Source organism: Antechinus flavipes, chromosome 1 (genome assembly GCF_016432865.1).
Source record: "Antechinus flavipes isolate AdamAnt ecotype Samford, QLD, Australia chromosome 1, AdamAnt_v2, whole genome shotgun sequence".
Lineage (NCBI taxonomy): Eukaryota > Metazoa > Chordata > Mammalia > Dasyuromorphia > Dasyuridae > Antechinus > Antechinus flavipes.
In genome coordinates, this window is record NC_067398.1 from 125,343,886 (window position 1) to 125,351,376 (window position 7,491).

Below are 7,491 nucleotides of genomic sequence, written 5' to 3' on the forward strand. Positions count from 1 at the left end.
TGCAATCCACCCTATAAAATATATGATCATCTCAAATATTCAGTCATTTGTCATTTTGTAGATTATCCAGCCTTTTCTTTTTTTTCTTCCCTTCCTTCTTTCCGATATTTACTTCTGATTTTAGTTCCTCTTCTCTCTTGTACTTCAGAAAATGAGGAAAAGTTTTTTTAAAAAGATATTGACATACAACTTAATTTTACCCCAAAATTATATGCCGTGGGCATTTCAGCCCAGTGTCTGGCCTCTCAACATTCAGCCACATAACAGACATTCAACAACAGAAAGTATTAAGTGATCAAAATGAGCAGATGGCAAGGTGCTAATTGATGGAAGATGAATGAGGCAAATTCTTGTCCAACATATATTTTAATACTTCAAATATATAGACATAATTTAATCAAATTGTCAGAAATACTTAAGTGAATTTAAACATGCATTGACACTTTCAACTAAATTGCCTTCACAGAAAAGACAAATATTGATATCAATATGATGTAGGTTAATGACAATAATTAAGTTTGTACAATTTTATGGATCAAAACCAATTTTAGGCGTTATGAATTTTACTAAATCAATTGCTTACTTAGTTGTTATATGCCATTTAAATGCCTTAACTATCACTTATTTTTTGGCTAGACTATTCTTTTATCAAATGAATAAATTCTCCTTTTAATTGCACTGCTTTTGACAATACCAAACTGCTCATCAGTGATTCAAAAGCATACCCCTTTAACATCAGCCTTCTCCAAGAGACATTCTCACCACAAAGGAATGGATCACCATTACTGAAAAATTTTAGTGACAAATAAAAGTGATAGAAAAAAAATATATGACAAGATTAGACTACAACACAGTAGCAACAACTTTAATACAAAGTAATCATTTAGAACATTTAAAAGAATAAAAGTCACATGGGCAAGGGTTAGAATAAGAATGATGGATGATTCAAATAGCAGCCTGGTGCTATTTGCATTGTATGTCATTTTTTTTTTCTTATTGTATTCTTTTTTTTCTGTCTTCATTCTAATTTTGATCTTTTTTCTAAAAAATTGGTCTTTTAACTGGACATAAACAACTGATTCAAGAATGACTCCCATGTCAGTGATGATATTTTCCTATCTTTGAAATGTAATCAACAATTGGGGAATAGCTCGATAAATTGTGGTATATGAATGTAATGGTATATTATCGTTGTATACAAAATGATAAGCATCTGACTTCAGAAAAGCTTGGGAAGACTTGCATGACCTGGTGCTGAGTGAAGTGAGCAGAACCAGGAAAACACAGTTCCCCAATAACTCCCCAACTCTCACCTTCTGGCTTCTAAGAGTCAGAGATGACCTGTGACTTACTGAAGCTATATTCTCATAAGTGTAATGCTACAGAAGAGAGACATCTGATCCCCAAATCATGTATAAAAGGTACAAACCTGCTATAAAGTCATTTTTGTGATACCAGAATTCTCTTTTTTTAATAGAATGTAAATAGACTCACAAATTTCTGGATAAGCTAATGATCCCTAACCCTTGCACGTGCATGATCAAATAATTTGTAACAGTATCATGGGACTGATAAATCTAATCAGCCAAAAAACAGTTAACTAGCCAAGATTGGATGTCACAGAGTAGGTGTCAATGCCTTAAACATACATATGTTGTAAAAAGCCAGTAGGACCTCTTCCTTTCTTATCAAGGGGAGTGCTAACCTTCCTCAATTGCTACTTAGCCTTAGTCACTGAATAGGTGCAGCCTCAGTCAAATTGAGACCTGTTGAAGACCTTAGCTTAAAAAGCCCAAGGTTTTCCATGGCATCCAGGGCCACCTCCAATCCTCCTGTTCTGTATCTGGCCACTAGACCCAGATGGCTCTGGAGAGAAAGTGAGGCAGGTGACTTTGCACAGCCCTCTCTCACTTAAATCCAATTCACTTGTATGTCATGGCATTACCTCCCTGATATTATAATCCTTTTCAAGAACAAAGGACAAACGCCAATGATAACTAGCCTAGCAGTCATAAATAAAACCCCACAAATGATGATTCTCTGTTCAAATACCTTTTATCTACAAAATAGAAATAATAACCCTATCATCATGGTCATCTTCATCATCAATTAGTATTATTGAAAGCCCTCCTGGGATATGACATTGTACATGTATGATGCTTGTACAACTCAAAATTAATAAGAATAGAGTAATGAATCAGTTTAGCTTATGCTTCATAAATGCAAGATAATATTACAGGAGAACCTAAGCTGAAATCTGCTCTCATCCACTTATCAGTCACATGACTTTGGGTCACTTAACCCTGGTGGCCTCAAAAATAAAATTAGATATTACAATAGCAGGAAAAAAAGATTTGTTAGAATTGTAGTTTTGGTGCATTTTAGGTTTGGTTTTGGTTTTGGTCCAGATTTATCATTTCATTGGCATGTGGATCTCCCTCAGCAAATGTAGGTCAGCATCTTCTCTGGCAGATGTGGTTTTGGAAAGCTACCTGGAGCAATAAGAAATTAAGATACTTGCCCAGGAGCCCAGACTGTATGTATCAGAGGTAGAATATCCTGATTTTCATTCAGCTAAAACCTCTCTCCAGACAGAATGAGTTCAAATCTGTCCTCAGACACTCACTAGTTGTGTAACCTTGATCCAATCACTTAACCCTGAAGTTCTTTATCTGTAAAATGAGAGAAGAAAATGACAAAACACTATGATATCTTTGCAAAAAAAAAAAAAAAAAAAAACCAATGGGATCACCAAAAATAAGACATGATGGAATAACAAAAACAACACTTCTACATTCCTCCCAGAATGTTAGTATTCACAGAGCCTCATTCATAGAAGGCATTTAATAAATGTGGAATATGTTATGGCTTCAATTACATCCTCTAAAACATAACTAGATTCATTAGAGTTATTGTTATAGTGTTAAAAGGTAGGTTTGTGTAGTGGATAAAGGATTCTGCTTGAAGTAAGCAGATCTAAGGAGATCTAAGTTAAAATCTAGCCTCTGAAACTGAATAGTTGATGAATCTGGGCAAATCACTTTCCCTCTATGTTTCTTAAGGAACTTACTTTGACTTGCAATTTGTGGGTGGAGTTTTCACTCAGAGTTTTTCCACCTTGATAAAATCACAAATTCTTTCTGTACTTGTATATGTCTCTGTTATCCGTTAACATTGGTATTCATTCTTAATCTCTTTACATGAGTATTTTTTAAACATGAAACTGGAATTTTTCACTTGTCATAAAAATTGTGAGAAGATAAAAAAAATAGTATTAACATGTTTTAAAAGTAAGATACTATGCAAATACGTTATTACTATCAAGTGAGATATAAGCACTTTGTGAATTTTAAAACACTAAATAAATGTTAGCTTTTTATTGTAATTATTCTTGCTATTATATTTTAGAAAGCTAAGTCATTGGACTAAACTTTGAGCATTCAACTCGTCTGTCTTTGTTGGTCTGACTTTAAGAGGGATTAAGACAGCTGCAAGTCTACGGCACGTGAATGCTAAGTGGTGCAATATGAGTTTTTATATTTAGAAGAAGCAGTTTGGTATTATGGTTGGATTTGACCTCAAAGCCATGAAGACCTTCAAGTCTGGCCTCTGCTACATACTGAAAGGACAAATCACATGATCTTTGTGTTCTAGGCAACTCTTTAAGACTATAAAGGGAAGAAAAGGTGCTGAACTATTTTGGTGATGGGAGTTCTTCCCCTCCCCAGTTCCCTATATGATTGAAAACAATCACTAACCCCTCAATCCCTGTTAATTTTGTCTTCTTGAGTTTTGTTGCAATGATTTTCAGGTGGAATAAGCTCAAATGAATTTTGCAACAATAAAAGATTGTTATGTTGCATGCCATTTTGTCTATTTTGCTAATAGCACATCCAATGTTGCTTTGAAAGTACTTTTTTTAAAAAAGGAAATGTTTACTGTGATGTTATAATCTTCTGGATGACTTAATCTTGGATATTAATTTTAGTTTGGCAGAGCAGACCATTTAATGATGATCTTTATGTCTGCTCTAATATTTCATATCAGGGGTTTTTTCAGGTAAGGAAGCCTAAGTTGAAACTACAAAAAAGGAAGCAATTGGAAATCAAACCCTGATTTTGAAAATATTCTCTTTTATCTTTCAAAAGGGAACTATCAAAGGAGGGAGAAGTTGACTTTTACCACACAACTCTGTTGACATTATCTTTGAGATACAGAGCATTTACTTACTCAGGCACTCAAGTATCCTAGGCTAATTTTGTCAAAGGAGATAATTCAAAAGAAAAAAAAAAAACAACTACTGGATTTCAAAAGGTAGAGATGGATTTTTGAGGTCATGGCACAGAGCATGTTTTGCTTCTATGTAGCTTAGAGTTAGGCTAAACTTTATATTGGGAAATGTGAAAAAAAAAAAAGTGACAATGCTCCTGGTTACTAACTTGAAAGAAATCTTTGGGTTGTTTGTTTATGCATATAAACTTTTTGACCCTTCCCTTAAAAGGAGTTAAATCTTTCAAGGTATAACCACTGTGTGATAAATATCTCTAAAAGGAAAAAGGCCTGGTATCATTTTATGGAAACTCACATTAGACTTGTAAAATTGCATGACAATCTTTGTGAGAATACATCAAAGCATGTGAAACTGGCAGCCAATTAATTATATTATCATTAGTAGAAGGTGGTGCAATGTTATCATACTTCATGGAATGCTATGAAATAAGTATGTTAAGAATATTTAATTATGTAGATGGATGAAATAATCAAAGAAAATTACTAGTTAATTGCATTTTCTTGTAGATGCTTTCAGGGATGGCAGTTGCCTAGTATTTAGTGATTCATCCAAAAAGAAATATGCACTACAGAGCCATTGTTAGTATTAACATGGAAAAGATAACCAGCTATTTGCTGATACTTCATAGTAGGAGTATTCTGAAAATTATACATGTTTAGTTTCCCCTTTTAGTCTGGCATATTGCAAAAAGATTTGGGCAGGGTGACAGGAAGGAAGGCAAGGGAGTTGTTGTGTAAAATACTCAATTCTAAGAACTTGTATATAAGAAAGAATTTTGTCAAAAGTTACTTTTTCATACTTTTTCTTGTGCACTTTGTTAGCAGTTAATAAGAACAAGACAGGGATAAAGCTAAGCAATAAGTGCGGGGAATGTAGTGGATGAGTGGATGTGAAAACAAACATAATAGAAACCCTCCATTGCTATTCACCAGAGATGTAAGCAATTATTCCCAGAAGAGGGAATAAGTGAAAGACTGCAACTCATCATGTGAATGAAAAGAAAAAAAAGTTATGATTTTGAAAATTATCTTTAAGCTTTAATTCTATCCTCTATAAGTGGCCAATAGAATATATTTTGAAGCAAAATATGCCAATATTGAAAAATAAAAAGAAAGTACCCAGCAATAAATAAATTTTGGAAACTAAGAAAGTTAATAAACATGATGAAATAACTTGATCAACAGAAATGTCTCTCTAGGAGTCATATCAGTTTTTGTGTTTACTTTCCTACCCATATGGTTTTGATCTAGAAATTATCAAGTTAGAATTAACATCAAGGACAGCATTGAATGGAAAGAAGACTATGTCTGAGGGGGTCTGTATATATATATATATAAAAAAGCATTAGGAAGGAGATTTATCTTCTTTACATTTATCTCCTGGATTTTGTCTTTCTTTCTTTTTTTCTTTCATTTTTTCTTTCTTCCCTCCCTTCCTCCTTTTCTTTCTTTCTCTCTTTATTTAGTTAGTAAGTTAATTCCTTTTTCTTTTCTTCCTTCCCCCCTCCTTCCCTCTCTTCCTCTTCTCAAGTATGGACAGGACTATATAGCCAGTAAAACTCTTTCAAACTCTTAATTTATATAATATTATATTATAATGAGGTACAAATCTGATTTTCATTGATTTTTACCTCTTTGTACTTATATGTATTTATTCATATACATATATGTCCATTTATGTGTGTTTTTGTTGTCTCTCCCCTGGAATGTAAGTTCCTTGAGAGGAAGGACTATTTTTTTTTTATTTTATTGCTATTCCCAGTACCTAGAACAGTGCTTAGTAAATGCTTAATAAATGCTGACTGATTGAGTATGATTTGCCCAAAATGACTGATTGATTGCAGTGATGGAGAAATAGAATCCCAGAGACTAGGGGAAAAGCTTTCTAAGACTTGCCCACTGACAACCAGACAATGGTAGAATTGAGGCAAGAATTCAGGCCTCCTGACCCCTAGCTCACTAAACATGCTAGCTAATTTCTGATCTAGGGACATGTCTATCCATCGTAGATACTACATCCCATAGGTTCAGGTGCCAAGATGAAGACTCACACATGCCTCCCTCCAGCTTTCAAAAACCACAGGTCAATTTGCCTCATGCTTCTTTTAAGTTGGTTTCTGGCACAAGAAAATAACCAAGCTTGTGCCAAGACTTTTTGCTTGTGTTATTTATTTTATTTTACTTTAAATTAAGACACTCTCATAGGCAGGGTTACTGTAACATCACTTATCCAAGCAAGTCATTTATCTGAGCATTGCATTAACAAAAATTAGCCTATGCCATTCTTTAAATACCCCATTACTGGGTGTTGCTGATCCTCCCCTGTCATTAACCATAAACCACCTGGGATTTTCCAGCTCTGCTATATATCGCTGGCTGCTTCACAAGAATAGAGATGCTTGGGCACAATGGAGGGCCTATTAATTAGGGGCATGCAGTCATAACATCGGGTACATTCTCCAGAACATTTTGTCTTTAGGTAGTAGGTTGGTCTTTTCTACAGCTAACTTGCCATGGTTCCTTGACTCTGAACAGTAGCTGCCCAGTAGGGCATATTCATAGCTAATGACAAGGAGCTAAACATCCAACAGCAATTTCCCTCCTCTCATACTCCAGTGCTGTCTGCTTTTTAAAGAGGAAATTCATAAAAGAGAATTTCCTAAAAAGATAGTATCCATATGAGGATGACCACCGATTGGTTCCCTATCAGAGGCTCTCTATATAATAATAACATGCATTATTATTATTATTATATATCATAATGCTCATATTGAATTAAAAGGATTTTCACATAGATAAAGTATCATATCTCCTTTAGGTTCTTCAATGCAGGGTTCTTCAATGATTATTTTCCACCTAGATAGAAAAAATATATATATATATATATATATACACATATATATATCAATAACAAGTTAGTTAATAAGCATTTATTAAATGATTTCTATGGTGAGCCAATGTGCTGAATGCTGGGGGAAAGAATGATTTCATACCCCTTGAAATGATGTATTTCTTTGAGGAAGTGGTTGGGTCAAGAAGGCAGTGAAAATGAACATTTTAGTGGATGGGGGGAGTTAAATACAATTCCTATAACATGTTATTTTAGAATGAGTCAAAAAATAGTTTTAAAAAAAGAAAGTTCCCAACTACTTTGCATTTTGCATTATTGTGTCATCTGTGATTTTCCTTTGAGTGAGTTAT

General features: G+C 34.0%; 1 non-coding gene across 1 annotated transcript; it reads right to left on the bottom strand.

Moving 5' to 3' along the window:
• Positions 1–1,598: 1,598 nt before the first annotated feature.
• Positions 1,599–1,726, bottom strand: LOC127546131 (U6atac minor spliceosomal RNA). The gene has a single exon (XR_007949987.1). It is a non-coding gene; the product is annotated as a U6atac minor spliceosomal RNA (small nuclear RNA).
• Between the last annotated feature and the right edge of the window lie 5,765 nt (positions 1,727–7,491).